We start from the raw sequence: 18,045 nt of genomic DNA on the forward strand, positions 1-18,045 counted from the left end.
AAGTAGAATTTTCAAGTTCAATCCAGCTAATCGATACAAATTTGTGTACCCTACAACCTACATTTCAGGACAGGTTATTTCTATAACAAAGATGAAGAAATATGGTTGCTCAGTAAGGACCTTTTTCCATAAAATATGCTGAAGTCACTGATCACTGGCACAAGCACCTACGGAGCAACGTAAATTGAATATACACTAACTTCGTTAGTTACCCATTATCCATGGTATACTGCATTCCTAGTTAAATGCAATTTTAACAACATAATAAAAAAATCTCAAACAAAGATTCATGCATAGGAAATTTTATTTTTAGTTAGAAGGAAATATACTAACATTTCTGCTGCTACCTTCAGCAAAGCCTTCTTAATGGCCAGTTCCTCTGCAACCAAACACAAACCAAGGGAATGCAGTATGTAGTGAGTAGATAATATTCGATATTTGACAAGCATATAAATTTTATAGGAGAAAACATTAACTCACAGCCTGGTGTCATGAACAAAAGAAAAGCAATAATACTTGTCATCTTGTAAGTATATTGCCCGTGCTAACGCTACAGCCACCATAGAGTCCACCGTGATATTTAATTGTTTGAAATCCGATGCTATTCCATGTTTTAGAATGAACATGTCAGTACCCTCATGTGTAGTCGGGTTCCATTAGGACAAACAGAGGTATAAGGAAAACTGATAGCTAAATATGGAATGAACACATGTCAGTACCCTTATCTGTAGTCAAAACATGGTATAAGGAAAATTGATAGCTAAATATGGAATGCATTGTCCGGTGAACCCAGGTAGAGAATATGTAAACTTCCCAAGTACAACTATCTTTGAATGGTGCAATCACAACCTACATGTATATTTTACAAATACAAGGAACTATATCGGTTTCTGAATTTGTAACTGAAAAAAAAGTTACTCACGATCTATTCGAGGCATCATCAGAGGCAGCATCGATGTTAATCATCTTAGTTCCTGCTTGCCCACCATCTAGCCAAAACACTCCATCAGGGAGATTCTTGCTCTGCACTGTGATGCATATCTGAACAACTATTGCGGGTCAGATGTACCTCAGCATCTCTATGAGCATATCAAAACCAGCACCTGCATTAAATAAAAATACAAAAAAGAAAACATCACTGAATCAAGTATGTGGTAAGACCAAGCAAATCAGCTCTCGCATGACTAAGAGATACCTTTTACCCATCCAGGAGTATTGACAATTAGTGGCAGCATTTCATTTTGATCGCATCGATATTTTCCAACGAAATAGTCAGTACAAATGGAATAGGAAATTTGGATATGCTTCTGCATCTCTTTTTGAAGAAACTTCACCAAAGAAGTAGGACCTAATCAAATTTGTAAACGGCATTAGTGAAACCCATGCAGAGATAACATAAGTGAGGAATATTAAACAAAACATTTGCTCCGACAAAACTTTAAAAGTTACATGGTCGTGCTACCAAACTACTACAACTGTTCTAGTAAACAGACAAAGAAATCCCACAATAGAAATTGTGCACAAATCCTGAAGTGAATAAATCGAATGAAATTACCACACACTATTATACTACCAGCTAATCACAAATCCTGAGGAGAAATTTTACACCTTTCAGCTTCCCATAGAACCGGGTTTAGCAAATCTGCCCAAGCCAAAAATCATCTTGTTCGTGACGACACCTGTGAGCTGTGGCACAACTATCAGCACTTAGATTTCAAAAAAAGAAAACTAACACTTTCTGTACGCATCTTAATTGCTGAGACAATCAAGATATTCACGGAATCAGAAATCATACCCTGGTGGCCAGTGGCCTGGCGACCTGGTGGCCGTCGTCCTGGCGCCAACGCCCTCCTGAGCCCAGGCCGCCGCCTGCTGAGGCTGCGCCGCCACATCCTGCGCTGCTGCCGCATCTCGAGGCTACGCGTCGTGCCTCCCGAGCCACAACGCTGCTGCCTCCTACAGTGGCGGACCCAGCCGAAAATATGAGCTAGGGCGGATCGCTATGTACAGATACAAAACTTCACCGATATACCGGTCTAACTATGTGAGGCTTAATTCAGCCATTTTAATTCACCGATATACCGGTCTTCGTATATATGTATATATATATTGTAATATTGCATAAAAATTATGTTCTAATATATAATTCAACAAACAAAAGGCACAAAAGAAGTTTGAACATGATTACCTTTCACACGAAGAGCACATAAGGAGAATATTTTTCCATAGTCCAGTCCAGATAATTTAGCATACAACAAATGATCAAAAGAAAAAAAGCATAAACAACCTACAATTAAAATAAATTTAGTGATGAGTAAGTGACATGTGAGGGAATATGTAAAAAAGTGTCAAACATTATAGGAAACATACCAATCCTATAATTTTTTCAGGATTGAAACGTCCTCTTAACATACCAATCCTATAATTCAATTGATTTCACTAATCAGAGATCAATCTCTATCTATTTAATTGACAAACAATTTACAATGGATATGGATTGATGGCAGCAGTACCTAATTTCTTATACCGCTTCTGGCTCAATGGAGTTGGAGCTGCCGGCCTCCTCGTCCTCGCCGTGCTAGACGCATCGCTGGCTCCAGCTTCATCTCCTTCGGGCTCCGGCCTCCGCGGCTCCGCCATCCATCTGCTGCTGGCCTGCAGCCTGCCGCCCAATGGCTCGCTGTCGGCTGTCGCTGCTCGCTGGTGCCAGGCCGCCCGCCGCCGCTCGCTGGCCGCTGCCCGCCGCGCGCCGGCGTAGGGGAGGCAGGGAGGAGGGACTAGGGAATAGGGAGCACGGCCTGCCGCGGCCTGGAGCGCCGCTGCCGCCGCGAGTTGGAGCGCCGCCGCCGTCTGTCGAGCACCCGAGCTGGAGGCGCCGCTGCTCGCTGGCCGCTGCCCGCTGCCCGCCGGCGTAGGGGAGGCAGGGAGGAGGGAATAGGGAATAGGGACTAGGGAGCACGGCCTGCCGCGGCCTAGAGCGCCGCCGCCGCCGCGAGTTGGAGCGACGCCGTCGTCTGTCGAGCGCCCGAGCTGGAGGCGCCGCTACTCGCTGGCCGCTGCCCGCTGCCCGCCGGCGTAGGGGAGGCAGGGAGGAGGGACTAGGGAGTACCGGAGCACGGCCTGCCGTGGCCTGGAGCGCCGCCACCATCCGTCGAGCGCCCGAGCTGGAGGCGCCGCTGCTCGCTGGCCGCTGCCTGCCGGCGTAGGGGAGCCAGGGAGGAGGGACTAGGGAGTACCGGAGTAGGGAATAGGCCAATAGGGAGCGCGGCCTGGAGCGCCGCCGCCGCCGCGAGCCCGCGAGTTGGAGCGCCGTCGCCGTCCGTCGAGCGCCCGAGCTGGAGCAGGCGAGCAGCGACTGCGATGGCAAATTGGAAGGGTGTGCCCCTGCCCCTTCGCCTAGCCCTAAGAGCCAAAATGGGCCAGAAGCCCAGAACCAGAAAATGGGCCTTGCTAGTTGTTGGCCTTGGCCAGATGGCCCAGCAGGTGCCCAGCGCCCCTAGTCATCTTCTATTCGTCTTCAACCTCATGGCGGCGGCGCTAGCTCGACCTCGACGGACTCAGGGATGCTGTCGCCGGTCGGAGAACTGAGAGGTAGTAGTGGTGCTCACCGGAGATGACCTAGGGCGGCCGCCCAAGCTTGCCCTATAGGTCGGTCCGCCTCTGGCCTCCTAGGCCCTCGTGGAAGCTGCAGCCGCCACATCCTAGACCCGCGCCGGCCACCGCATCTCGGACCCACGTCACTGTCGCATCCCGAGCCCGCGCCTCCGCATCTCGAGCCCTCCCATGGCCGCCTCTTGGGCTCGCGCCGCCGCTGTCTTCCAAGGCGGCGATGGCCAGCCTCGAGAGAAGGGTCGGCCGATGTAGGCGAGGGAGATTGAGGGAGGCGCGGTTGGCGGGGGAGCCTACACCAGGCGCGGCCGCCGTCGGTCGAAACCCTAGCCGTTCGCCGGACTGGGAGAAGGAGGCAGCGGCGCTTGACGGGGACGGAGAGAGGGGCGCGGTGCCAGCCAGAGTGGAAGAGGGAGGTGCCTGCCGGAGAGGGATGTTGTGGGTTGAGAGGGAGGCGCCGCCGCCAGCCTAGTAGCGAGTCGCGATTCCGAGAGGTCGCGAGCGAAAGGGAAAGGAGTCGCGCGCGCGTGGGAGGTCCGCGGGAGGGCAGACACACTCAACATGAGTCATCGGATTTGGATGAGTAATGAGAGAGAATGGTTAAGAGATAATCTGATGTATTCGTTTTGATGGTGTTATATTTTCTGGGTGTATTCATAGGTATGGATGTAGTATAGGTCATGACTGTGGAGTAAGCATTTATTGTGTGGCTGTAGATTTATTCTAACTGGTGTATTATAGGGTAGGTCTACTGTTGTTTTGGTGAGACCAAGAAATTTGTTTTCCATGCCAGACACAGGAAATGACGCCGATGCACTTGATGTGGGAATCCAAGAAATGAATGAATCAGGCCAAGGTCAGGAATTCTTAAACTGGTCAAGACAAGATAGGGCAGGCACAACTGGTTCTGCCGCCATTATTAATCAAGTGCGTAGCGAAGCAATTCCCGAACCTGTTGATGACTATATTGGTGATGATGATTCAGACGATGATGACACCTACATTGATGATGGGGTTATTGCACCAGTCATGGAAGAAAATATAGAAGATGATTTCTTTGCTTGAAGACAATTTTTTTTGTTGCACTGTTTGGTGGGAAGGGTCACTTGTCCTTCATATGCATATGTCGCACTTTATTATTTTTTTCTTTTGAACTGATGACATGGTTAAGTTTGAACCGTTGCATGGAACCTTAATGTTCGTTATGCTAATGAATACCTCTTGAGATAAATGTTTTAAGTATTTGAAATAAAGAGGTAAGTGGAAAGTTTTGAAATAAAAATCACGATTGCCCAAGAGTAATCACCGGTCGGCAAATGTTTGGACAAGGAAAGGTTCGTTAGCGTGGTCACCATGTGACCGATGGTGCACGGTCAGGCATTTACTATCGCTAACAAAGTGACCAACCACCCCGGTACAACTTCAAGTACTAATTAACATCCACGCATACTTAACATCAAGTACTTAACAGAAAGTTTCAGACACCAGGCATAAGGACGGAGATGCCGAGATGGGGCCAGGGTTGGGGCGTTTTATAACTCATAAGGTCTTCAATCATATCAAATAAATTAAAACCTGAGTTACAACGAACACACCTACATAGGGATGAAAACGGATCGGATACGAACGAATATCACTCATATTATATTTGTTTTCATATTTCTGTTCGGATTCGGACACAAATAGCGTTTGGATACATATACGAATATGGATTGACTCGGTTACGGATACGAATAATGAGTATCGAATACGGTATGAATCGGATTCGGAGAAGGTCGGATACAAATATCTATTCGGATATTGAGTAAAAGCAGCATATATATATATATATCATACGTGCGCAAACCATTACACCACTCTATGAGTCCATAATCCATCTAGATTAAGCCGAAAGACTAAAGAGTAAAGCAACAAATAAGATAAAGATACAGATACATCATACATCAAACATCATACAAGCACCAATCTTCGCGGCATGAGTAGAAATAGCCAAGCTCATGGCTTCATGGGTCTCATGGAGTCATGGTCATGGATTCAAGATCTACAATCCTTATATAGGCCATTTTTTCATTTGAGAAAGTTTGAACAAAATGTAGTTCAAATTTCACAAGTGTGTGACATAGTTTCAGAAAGTCTATATGAGATTCAAGAATTTGTGACTAGTGTTTGATAAAACTTTCTCAAATGGGAAAATGATCTATGTAACAATTGTAGATCTTGCTGAGATGATCAAACTTGGTATTCAGAGTTTTTTCATCTGAGGTCATTTAGTGTCTCATTTGAGCAAGTTTGACCAAGTCAAATTTGGTCAAATGAAAAAACAACACTTTGACTCTAGTATTATGAACTCTAAATGACTTCAAATTGAAAAGTTTTGAATACCAAGTTTGTTCAACTCATCAAGATCTACAATTCTTGTTTTGGTCAACTTTCCATTTGAGATAGTTTGGACGGTTCAAATTTGTGATTTTTAAATTTCGATGCTTACAAACTAGTTTTCGGAACCCTAGATTGTCTCAAATTGAAAAGTTTTGAATACCAAGTTTGTTCAGATCATCAAGATCTACAATCCCTATATAGGCTATTTTTTCATTTGAGAAAGTTTGAACAAAATGTAGTTCAAATTTTACAAGTGTGTGACATAGTTTTAGAAAGTCTATATGAGATTCAAGAATTTGTGACTAGTGTTTGATAAAACTTTCTCAAATGGGAAAATGAGCTATGTAACAATTGTATATCTTGCTAAGACGATCAAATTTGGTATTCAAAGTTTTTTCATCTGAGGTCATTTAGTATCTCATTTGAGCAAGTTTGACCAAGTCAAATTTGGTCAAATGAAAAAACAACACTTTGACTCTAGTATTATGAACTCAAAATGACTTCAAATTGAAAAGTTTTGAATACCAAGTTTGTTCAACTCATCAAGATCTACAATTGTTGTTTTGGTCAACTTTCCATTTGAGATAGTTTGGACGGTTCAAATTTGTGATTTTTAAATTTCGACGTTTACAAACTAGTTTTCGGAATCCTAGATTGTCTCAAATTGAAAAGTTTTGAATACCAAGTTTGTTCAGATCATCAAGATCTACAATCCTTATATAGGCTATTTTTTCATTTGAGAAAGTTTGAACAAAATGTAGTTCAAATTTCACAAGTGTGTGACATAGTTTCAGAAAGTCTATGAGATTTAAGAATTTATGACTAGTGTTTGATAAAATTTTCTCAAATGGGAAAATGAGTTATATAACAATTGTATATCTTGCTGAGACGATCAAACTTGGTATTCAGAGTTTTTTCATCTGAGGTCATTTAGTGTCTCATTTGAGCAAGTTTGACCAAGTCAAATTTGGTCAAATAAAAAAACAACACTTTGACTCTAGTATTATGAACTCTAAATGACTTCAAATTGAAAAGTTTTGAATACAAAGTTTGTTCAACTCATCAAGATCTACAATTGTTGTTTTGGTCAACTTTCCATTTGAGATAGTTTGGATGGTTCAAATTTGTGATTTTTAAATTTCGATGTTTTCAAACTAGTTTTCGGAACCCTAGATTGTCTCAAATTGAAACGTTTTGAATACCAAGTTTGTTCAGATCATCAAGATCTACAATCCTTATATAGGCTATTTTTTTATTTGAGAAAGTTTGAACAAAATGTAGTTCAAATTTCACAAGTGTGTGACATAGTTTCAGAAAGTCTATATGAGATTCAAGAATTTATGACTAGTGCTTAATAAAATTTTCTCAAATGATAAAATGAGTTATGTAACAATTGTATATCTTGCTGAGATGATCAAACTTGGTATTCAGAGTTTTTTCATCTGAGGTCATTTAGTGTCTCATTTGAGCAAGTTTGACCAAGTCAAATTTGGTCAAATGAAAAAACAACACTTTGACTCTAGTATTATGAACTCTAAATGACTTCAAATTGAAAAGTTTTGAATACCAAGTTTGTTCAACTCATCAAGATCTACAATTGTTGTTTTGGTCAACTTTCCAATTAAGATAGTTTGGATGGTTCAAATTTGTGATTTTTAAATTTCGACGTTTACAAACTAGTTTTCGGAACCCTAGATTGTCTCAAATTGAAAAGTTTTGAATACCAAATTTGTTCATATCATCAAGATCTACAATCCTTATATAGGCCATTTTTTCATTTGAGAAAGTTTGAACAAAATATAGTTCAAATTTCATAAGTGTGTGACATAGTTTCAGAAAGTCTATATGAGATTCAAGAATTTGTGACTAGTGTTTGATAAAACTTTCTCAAATGGGAAAATGAGCTATGTAACAATTGTAGATCTTGCTGAGATGATCAAACTTGGTATTCAGAGTTTTTTCATCTGAGGTCATTTAGTGTCTCATTTGAGCAAGTTTGACCAAGTCAAATTTGGTCAAATGAAAAAACAACACTTTGACTCTAGTATTATGAACTCTAAATGACTTTAAATTGAAAAGTTTTGAATACCAAGTTTGTTCAACTCATCAAGATCTACAATTGTTGTTTTGGTTAACTTTCCATTTGAGATAGTTTGGATGGTTCAAATTTGTGATTTTTAAATTTTGACGCCTATAAACTAGTTTTCCATTTGAGAAAGTTTGGACGGTTTAAATTTTGAAGCACTAAATGATTTCAAACGAAAAAGTTGTAAACAACAAAGTTTCATAACTTTTTGAGATCTACAATTTTTATTTTGATCATTTCTCCATCCAAGGTCGTTTGAATAATATTCGGATAATATCCGTTTTTAAATATCCGAATATATCCGATACTTAACCGGATTATCCGATATCCGTCGGATATCGATGATATTACATCCGTATTTGATATCCGCCTAAGATATCCGTTTTAGTATCCGTATCCGAAAAAAATTACGGATATCCGAGTAACTATCCAGATAAGTGTTCATATTTGTTCGGTCGAACGGACGGTCGAATAAATATCCGTACCATTTTCATCCATACACCTACATAGCGCAGTGGTGGAGAAGGTTTTATCTGAACCAGAGCTCCATGGTTCGAATCCTGTGGGGAGCACTTTTTAATTTTAATATATGCGTCCCCAATTCTTTTCTTTCCATACTTTTTTTTAAGTTTTAAATTCGTTGCAATTATCAAAGTATATTGCAACCAAAAATAAGCGTTGCACTTGAACACAATTTTCGCTTCGACCCCATAGATTTCGTTGCAATAAAATTTAGCACTTGCAACAATATCAAAGTATATTGCAACAGCCAAAAAAGGTTGCAATTGACCCCCACTTTTGCTTCGCCTCCAAGAGTTCTCGTTGCATTAAGTATCTAGCATTTGCAACGCTTGTCAAATTTTATGCAACACAAAAAAACCGTAGCAATAGTCAAAACCAAATGCAACTAACATAAATGTAGTTGCAGTACTATCACACAATTACAACCAAAATCAAGTCTATTGCAACCATTTTTCACCATTGCAATATCGTCCACCAAATGCAACAGAGCTTTGCAACATCTTGAAAACCGTTGTATTAAAGGCATGTATTGCTACCATTTTTTAGAATGGTTGTAATACAACAATCTCTGGCAACCAAATTTTCTACGTTGCAATTCTTCGGCGTTGCAGTAGACCGAAAATCTTGTAGTGCGTCTCATCTGCATTACATGACATACATACCATATTAAAACCTAGAACATAATTAGTTAATTATACGACATGCATGCCACCACACAAGGTATTAATTTATGAAAGTCTCGCTACAATGTAGACAATCCCAAATATCACTAAAAAAACTAAAGCTAAAATGCACTTCAGCAGTATAAGAATTTCGCGACCAATCCCAACTAAAACAGACAGATCATGCGTTTATTCAACATTTATGGGCTTTTCAATCCTAGTGGGGAAGGCACATACCGGTGGCGAGGGGAGGCACGGTGCTCAGACAAGGTGTGTCCGGTAAAAGAAAAGAAAACAAAAAAAAAGTCATTAGAGGAAATGACAAGTAGGGTCCACATGTGACAGATGGAGTCTATATAGATTATTACCTTCTAATGGTGTCAAAACTGCATCATCCCATATATCTCAATCTCTCCAACCAAAAAAAAATAGGAATGACTGTATCCTCGTAGCCAAACACAAAAGTAGATTGGTCCTGTCCGAAAAATTAGAAATTGGTCCATTATATCCTATGTCATCCCTAAACCGAACACATGCGAAGGGCAGCTCCAACAATTGGCTTTTAAGCTAGCTCTAAATATTTTTTTATATTTTAATAGAAGAGATAGAAAAGCTAGCTCTTAATCAAGAGTTAAGCTCTTGCACATATTTTAAGGTTATATGAGAGTGTCATGTGAGTTCATTTATACTAAAAAACTATGTGCTAAAAGTTAACACTGTTACAGAGGTTGGTTTAGTAACCATTGCAGGTTCCCTAATAAGACCATCATCGGACGGAGTGCTCCCATAGGACACGCCCTATACTGAAAGCAATCTCCTGCCACCAGTCCGCTATCATCGTGAAAGTGTGCCACGTACGTCTCTCACCGTGCAAGAGATCAGCTGGTAGCCACGCATGGATCATGGATGGTGTCCCAGACCCGGCCCGTATGGCGTAGCGATAGTGTTAAAAAAATGGACCACTGTCTCGGTGCAACTATGGCAGAGTGGGCAAGTGTGCTGGTTCGGACATCCACTAATCGCAAGCCTCGGTCTACTGCCGATTTTGGAGGAACAGCCAGACGAAAATTTTACATCTAGGAAGTGCCTACTAGTTATTTTAGATGACTGTTTCCCAATCAATGATACTCCCTCCGTTTTAAACTATAAATCGCTTTGATTTTTTTGGTTCATTTATTTTACTATGTATCTAGATATATTTATATCTAGATGTATAGAAAAATAAATATACTAAAAAATCAAAGCGACTTATAATTTAGAGCGGAAGAAATATTACTTAGCTATCTGAACTGTGCGTACGTGGTATGAGCAGAAGATTGGCATTTTTTTTATAGCATGATGGATTACATCGACACGAGACCAGAGCGGCTTATCATTGAACTGAGACAATGCATGCAAGTTACGAAGTTGATGGCAACCAAGCTAGCCGGCCGGCTCCACCGTACGCGTTGCCTCCGGCCAGCCTTTCTCCCCCGTTGGTCGTTGGTTGATGGAGGCGAGACAAGCAACGCCTGGACTACCAACAGTACCTTATCTCCTCCAAGCGACCGACCATGCGTGATTTGGGACGCATGGGTGTGGTGGTGTGAAGCTGTGAAGGTGACAAGGACGGCGCCAGCTTTGGCCCCGGTCGCGGTCGGTCGCATGCTCGCATGCCATAGCGCGGCGGCGGTGGGCGCACGTCCCGTCGCTATCAGCACTCACCAAGTCACCAGCCAGTCAGGCACGACCCCAGCTCCGGCTGGCTAGTACTGACAGCGACGGGAATGGCGCCGCGTGTTGCTCCCCCATTGGCTGATTAGCACGCCCGCGTGGGCCCCTCCAACCAGTTGCATGAGCACGAGCAAATGTGGACTGTCCCGTCTTAACCAGAAGCCATGCATTAAGCAACTTAGGGTTATGTTGTTTGGAACGCGGAAAAAATTCCTTATTCCATATTACTCTATTTTTCTTATAGAATTAAACTTCATGTAAGATTTATGTGAAATTCCTACGTTTTAAATAGGCTAAGAATCTCTTTTGAGTCTACTATTCCAGATAAAAAAAATCCACGTACCTTCCAAACGGAGGGGATAATCGGGAGATACAACAAATCTAAGCCCAAAATTCTAACAATCCCATAATCCACCCAAAGATGGGTAATATGGGGTACTCCTCCCGTCCTACATGTGAAAAGACGGTTTTACCCTCACCTTGTTCTCTTCATTTGGTCATTCTCATGCTATTATAGACAATATACCAATTCTAATACCCATAATCCCAAGCTAGAATCCTGAGATCCAAACATCATAGATTTTTATATTATATAAAATCTAGATTTTAGAAACCTTGCACAAAATCCTGATTCCTATAATCTCTAGGGGTTTCAAATGAGATCTTAGGCCCGAGGACTTCTTCACAACAGAAGCTATACCAGCTCCTAAAAAATTCCTGCCAAGTAGGATCTTAATTACTCTAGTTTCATGGTACAATTTCTAGACAATTTATGCAAACAAAGAGAAAGAAATCAAGCAAAGATGTAAAATCATGCGAACCACACACACACACACTCTCTCTCTCAATATATCAAGACTGAAACACCATATAGCACCTCTTGTTCATTTTTGCATTGTTGTGTCTAAGGCTTTAACTATTACTAACTTGCTTTGGCTTGCACTACTATAGATATGTCATCACCGTTGACTCAGAAACCAACATCATGGCCTCTTTCATGAGTTGGCAATGATAGTGGGTGTGAATCAGCACCTCTGTTGCTTTGGAACCAGCAGTGAAAATGAATTTTCTTTTTTTCAAAAAAAAAATGGACGCACCCGCCCCTCTGCATCTGGCACCATCTACCTTCCACTTGTGCCATCACCTGTAGAGCTAATTCAACCTATAGACCAGTAGTGAAAACCATTATCACCATTGGTTTCGTTACAAACCGGCGGTTAAAATAGCATTGGAAAAATGTTTTTCTTAGTAGTGTTGGAGTGCGTTTGGTCGGAGGCCAAAGTACACTATCTGTTCCAAAAAGAATGAAAATATCGCTTCCCAAGAAAGTTGACTAGTTTTATACTCCATCCAATTGATAATAGTTTAAGCCTTCTACAGCAAGATCAATGACTGATCTAGGATGGAAGTTTAGGGGGCCTGATGGCTCATCTTCAATCTCCAGGCTCTCCTCCTCAAAGCAGCCATGACAAAAATTCTTAGAGGGGCTCTAGGGGACTCTAAGGGATCAGTAGTGATAGGGGGGCTTGAGCCCCATAGCCCCACCGCTAGATCCATCCCTGAGCGAGATGAAAGAGGGCATAGGAACACCAATTTCCATTAAATCCCTGATGTCTACTTAATTGCCCGACATAGCAGTGTATGTGATATGGATATTTCTCGATCGACCAGCTGTTAGACTAAAGGTTTTAGTACCAAAATTTTAGTACCATATTGAGTCTAGAGATTCAATATCCACATCGTATCCATTTCCACCCCTATGTCGCCATTCATTTGGCTTCCTGATTAATAATTGGCTAACGACACACTAACATCGTGCAAAACTCTATAATCCCACCTGTCAACGTTCGTTAGTCTCCTTGAGCCCGCGTGTACTCGCTCCCAGATGTATTGGTTGTACATCCCTCACTTTCGCCAGCCCACGCGAACTCGATCTATTGTCCTTTCAAAATTGTCTGCCACCTTTCAAAATTTTCTGTTTCATCATCTTGAGACCACACTACTACATATTGACTTATCACTATCGCCACTTTCACTGTCGTAGCAATAGAAGCGACTGTGTTTTACTTCCACCACCGGTGGGACCAATAGCAAGGCCTCATGCTGAAGGAAACTGGTAGTTGAGACTTCTACCACCGATGGGTTAACAGTAGATGCGACAGTGGTATTTTCTCCGTCGCATGAAAAGTCGAGCTGATTGGATAGGCGTTCTAGCCACCGACCCTACATGACTGTTTGGTCTACCGACGGTAGTAAATTCAGCATGAGTTATTTTCATATTTCCCAACTACCCACAACACAGTTGCAACACCATTCAACTTCCCCATCTTAAAGGTTGACGCATTGTATCTCTCTCCATTGCGTGCCTCGCGCCACGCCGTCGTCAGATCCAAAGGCAAGGGTATGCTTTCGCACTTCACTGATGGATCTTTGTCGGATTATTTTCCTCTTTAGTGATCCCATTACTAAGGAAGCTCTCATCCTACTGCACAATGATGATCGTAGGCTCTTCGAAATGGAGTTGCCCCCCAACAACAGGAACGCATAGGACAGCCTCACAGAGGATCTTGTTCTAGAGATCCTCCGCCACCTTCCCACCCGCTCCTTGTTCTCCTGCAAATGTGTCTATCGCTCCTGGAACCACCTTATCTTCGACAACCGTAAGCTGCTGTCCTAGACTATGGTCGGCTTCTTCTACGACAAGGAGAACGGTAGTCAAAACTTCATCAGCGTCTCTGGTGTATGCCCCCTCCTTTGAATTCTTGCCCTTCAACCCTAACAATATAACTGTCTTAGATTGCTGCAACAGCCTCATCCTATGCGGGTGCCTTGGGGCTGATGGATACCGCTATGTCGTCTGTAATCCAATGACCCAGAACTTTAATATACTGCTGCCTATCACCCATGATGTTGGTCATTCTAATGGTGACGCTCGCTTGGGGTTCGATCCAACAGCCTCCTCGCACTTTCATGTGATTGAGTATGTGGATGTTGACGGTTGGTGCACAGGTGTGGAGATCTACTCATCTAAAACAACAGTATAGATCTATAAGGAATCTGAATAGGGCAAGGATACTAATGTGATATTTTACAGACAACCAAGTGTGTTTCTTAACGGTTGTCTGCACATTACGGGGCACTCTGGGGAGTACTTGTGGCAGAACCGCCCGAAGTAGCATACTTACGGAAGCGCTCGTCTTCCACCAGACACTAAGCACTCTGAGAGCAAGCTACAGTGAGCGGTGTCCGTCGGGCACACCCCGAGGGAAAACCCAAAAGATCCACATTTTCCCCAAGGGTCCAATAATGAGAATGAGTTACAACACAAGTACATTTCATACATTAGAGTTTCTTAAAAGGTACATTATTACAATACCAAATACCAGAGTTCGGAATGATAAACAGCGGAATTTAAAAATAACATCTAGAGGTAGGGGCGAGGATTCCGTCTGAGCCCACCAGAAGGATCCTCCACACAACGGTACTCTTCAAGCATTACCTGCAACAGGGGTAAATAAACCCTGAGTACACAATGTACTCGCAAGACTTATCCGACTAGTGGGAATACTTTCCCGACTCCAAGGGATATGATAGGCTTTATGGTTTGCTGGTTTTCTTTAGCAGAAAGCAATACTAATAGTGAGTCCTTATTGATGTATTATTATTATCAGCCGTATTAAGTTTTCATCTAGTCAATCTATATAAGCACCTGTTCTACTTTCAAGCAAGGGTTGAGCAATCAGTTCTGTTCCTTCTCCTTTTCCACTTTCAGTTCTTACTACAGTGCTAAACCGCAGACAAGCCGTACCGGATCACCCGGCGATTCACGAATCAATGTGCCTAGCTGGGTGCCCCGACAACACACGCCCTGCTTGTACCCCAGGCACAAGCAGGACTAACCCACCACTCTCCTGTCCCGGGTGTCCAGGTCCCCGTCCAAACTTGGACTCCAAGCCCCCACCCCTGAGTCCCAGACTTAGTGTGGCGCAAGGACCTCCACCACCTCCTCTTCCCATCAGTCGGTTCGGAAAGAGCCGGATCCGCGACAAGAGAGCAGCAAGCCTTCCCTGCGCCCATACCCAAGTATGCGATCGGGACAATAATCTGTGACTTGCCTAGAGTCATATGCAACGACCGGTCCTTAATCGACACAGACAGGGAAAAAGTGTAACTGAGCTATGCCCTGTTGGCCGCAGGACACAATCCCTCGCACCCACCAGTACCCAATCCATATCCCTGCCCGGTCACCGCTTTCCTTTCCAACATGTTATCATGAGTGATCATATTTAATCACCTATTTGCGAGTAACGGCAGGTTACTCATGCTACCGATATCCTAAGCATAGCAGCTACTTGACCTATACTAGTAGGACTCATGGGTAGATATATTTATGCATGTAGTTTCTATAAAATGCCTGTAACGTAAATGCATATCATATATATATTGAGTGATCATTTAAAAATAGGGGTTATGCACCGGGGCTTGCCTTGGGCAGGCGCTGGGTCAGTAGGGTCAGCACCAATAAGCTCCTGAGTGTCCTCCTGTGAGAAGATCTCCTCATACTCCTCGATCACCTCGTCATACTCAGGCTCGCCGACGGGCACGAAATCTACTAGTTCGTGATCTACATGAAATGATGAGCAATGTTTAATAATATAACAACAGCAGCTCTTAAAATAGAAGTACATCGATTTAACTACTAGGCTAGTGCTATCGACCACGGTGCTAAATTATCTATTGCTATCGACAACAAGTATCAAGGAAGGCATTCATCGTTATTCCAGCAACTATCGGTATTACCATTCCTAACGCCGATTTACGCTATATACCAATAAACAAGGGTAATAGCTACTTTATTTCAACAACACCTTCTAAGGCTACAAAATTTACAGCGAGCACATAACATCCTCGGGCACCTACTATAAAATTTTCAAAGCTAAAACTATTACCGATTTGCCATAAGAATTCCTACAATTATTAATCTACCTAATACTAAGCTTTCCAATTAGAATTTATGAGCCAATACCCGCCATAGTTAATTGCATTCTAACTGTACTAACAAGTAGATGATATTTTTGCGAACCCAACAAAATTAGTCTCACTATTTTGGACAACCACGCAATCTACTATGATTTATCGAAGTTGGATTCATAACTAAAATAAATAAGCATTTCTATTCTCAGGAAATTAAGAAACTGAATCAGGCTTTGCGACCCAACACGCGCGCCCTTGGCCCACGACTGCGCGACGCGCACGCCAGAGCAGCGCGGCCCACGCGCGCACGCGCGGCCCAGCCGGCCACGGCCAGCGACGGGAGAGGCCCGCGCGTGGTGGCAGTTATGCACGGACACCCCCGAAGTACTAGGTAATCACCGCGAGCTTTAGGACACTATTTCCCCAGTCTAAGGTTTTACAGCTACGCCCTCCAAAACTCTTGTCCTCTCATTGGCGACACCCCTGCGGCCACCCGCGCGCATCGGCGCGGCGGGGCTGGCATCGGCGACCCACGCCGGCCACCATAGGCCTCCACCTCCCAAATCAACGAGCCGACTCATACCTAGACGCGAACGCGAAGTGTAGGGCAGAGGAAACACGCACCAGGACACAGCAGCGGGCTCGGACCACGACAGCGGGCACCCTGCAAACATGGCGACGCCGTTTCGATGAACGTCAGCAAGATCGGGGCCAAACAAGTAGCAGATGAGCACCAGCGACTCACCACGGAACCTTACGATGCGGCGACTCGACCGGAGATGGCTCAAACCGAGCCAGCCACGTGCGCACGATTTGGTGCGGCGGCGCACGGCAATGGCACGGCTGTGCCAGGGACTGCTATACGGCAGGAGGGCTTAGGATGTGGCGAGCATGGTGACACCCGACTGGAGGAGAGGCTAGTAGCGCGAGGAATTGGACCGAGATGCCTTGGTTGCTTGGTTAGCCGACGGCGCAGGACACCATGGTCTTATGGACCCGGCGAGCGGCGATTCAAAATTGGAGCATAGGACTGAACTACAGGCGGCGATGTGGGGTCAGTAGGGCTACAGGCTACCTAGCGGAGTCGAACACGTGGTCAATTTGAATTAAGACACCGCTACCACGGCAAATTTGAAAGAAACATCTCGGTGGCCATGGAGACAGCGGAGGTAGGGGGGTCCTGTAATGGCTTGGCTTGGTCCGTCTACGGCGTAAACACAACGAGCCAACACACCACTACAGGAACAACAGGACAGGCGGGACATGCCCTAGACGGCTGTCTGCACGGCCACTGCGGCAAGGCGACGAGCGCGGTATGGCACCACCGTGACAGGCAGCGCTAGACAAATAATGCAGTGCGATGTGATGCGGAGGAGATGGAGGAGCAGGCGGACGTCCTTCGAGCGAGCAGCCAAGGAAAGTCAGCGATCAGTACCGTGCGTGGCCGCTGGCGATGTGAACGCGAGACCCGGTGTGCCTATGGCCAAAACGGGGCAGGACAAGGCTCCGCGGAGCTTGGTCGGCGGCCTAGGCGCAACGCATTAGCCAGTGAGGTGACCCGCGCGCTAGCGAGGCAGCAAGCAGCCAAGGCAGTAGCGCAGGGTCAGCGCGCGTTGCCGTCATGGTGGCATGAAGACGTGGTATGCACCTCAGCGCGCAGGGCGAGTCAGCAGCGACGGCAGGCCGGGCAGTGGCGGTCGTCGAGCAGCAGCGGCGGGTGTGGCTGGCAGCGAAGGCAGACGGCCCTAGTGCGCAGCGCCAGAGCTGTGCATGTGCACCGGCGTGGTGGTGGAACACGGCCGGCGTGGCAGTGCGCTGGTGATCCGGCAGCGTGCCAGGCCAAGCGGTGACCGCGCCCACGCCAACTCAAGTGCCGTGCATGCATTTTAAAGCAAGTAGAAAACTTGTCTGCAAAGCTCCAAATGCCAAACTACTTGTTCAATGCGCAAGAGGGTACATCAAGCTATCAATCGAAGCAGTGACATTGCGCTATTTCCTAAGCCGATCGTTCTACAGAACTGGCCAAAGGTAGCTTCGTCGACCTTCTTTCAAGCCTACGCGAACGGGCGTCATTTCGAACGGTTTCGCGTCGAATCTCAA

At 44.4% G+C, this 18,045-nt stretch overlaps 1 long non-coding RNA gene across 2 annotated transcripts; it reads right to left on the minus strand.

Moving 5' to 3' along the window:
• On the minus strand, window positions 1-1,927 carry LOC136510028 (uncharacterized). Of its 2 annotated transcripts, XR_010772592.1 has the most exons (6): window positions 1,796-1,927; window positions 1,609-1,686; window positions 1,196-1,348; window positions 923-1,103; window positions 481-601; window positions 1-379 (listed from the first exon to the last, which is right to left on the minus strand). It is a non-coding gene; the product is annotated as an uncharacterized lncRNA (long non-coding RNA). The 2 variants fall into 2 exon arrangements; XR_010772593.1 differs by lacking the exon at window positions 481-601.
• Between the last annotated feature and the right edge of the window lie 16,118 nt (window positions 1,928-18,045).

Source organism: Miscanthus floridulus, chromosome 16 (genome assembly GCF_019320115.1).
Source record: "Miscanthus floridulus cultivar M001 chromosome 16, ASM1932011v1, whole genome shotgun sequence".
In the NCBI taxonomy this organism is placed as follows: Eukaryota; Viridiplantae; Streptophyta; class Magnoliopsida; order Poales; family Poaceae; genus Miscanthus; species Miscanthus floridulus.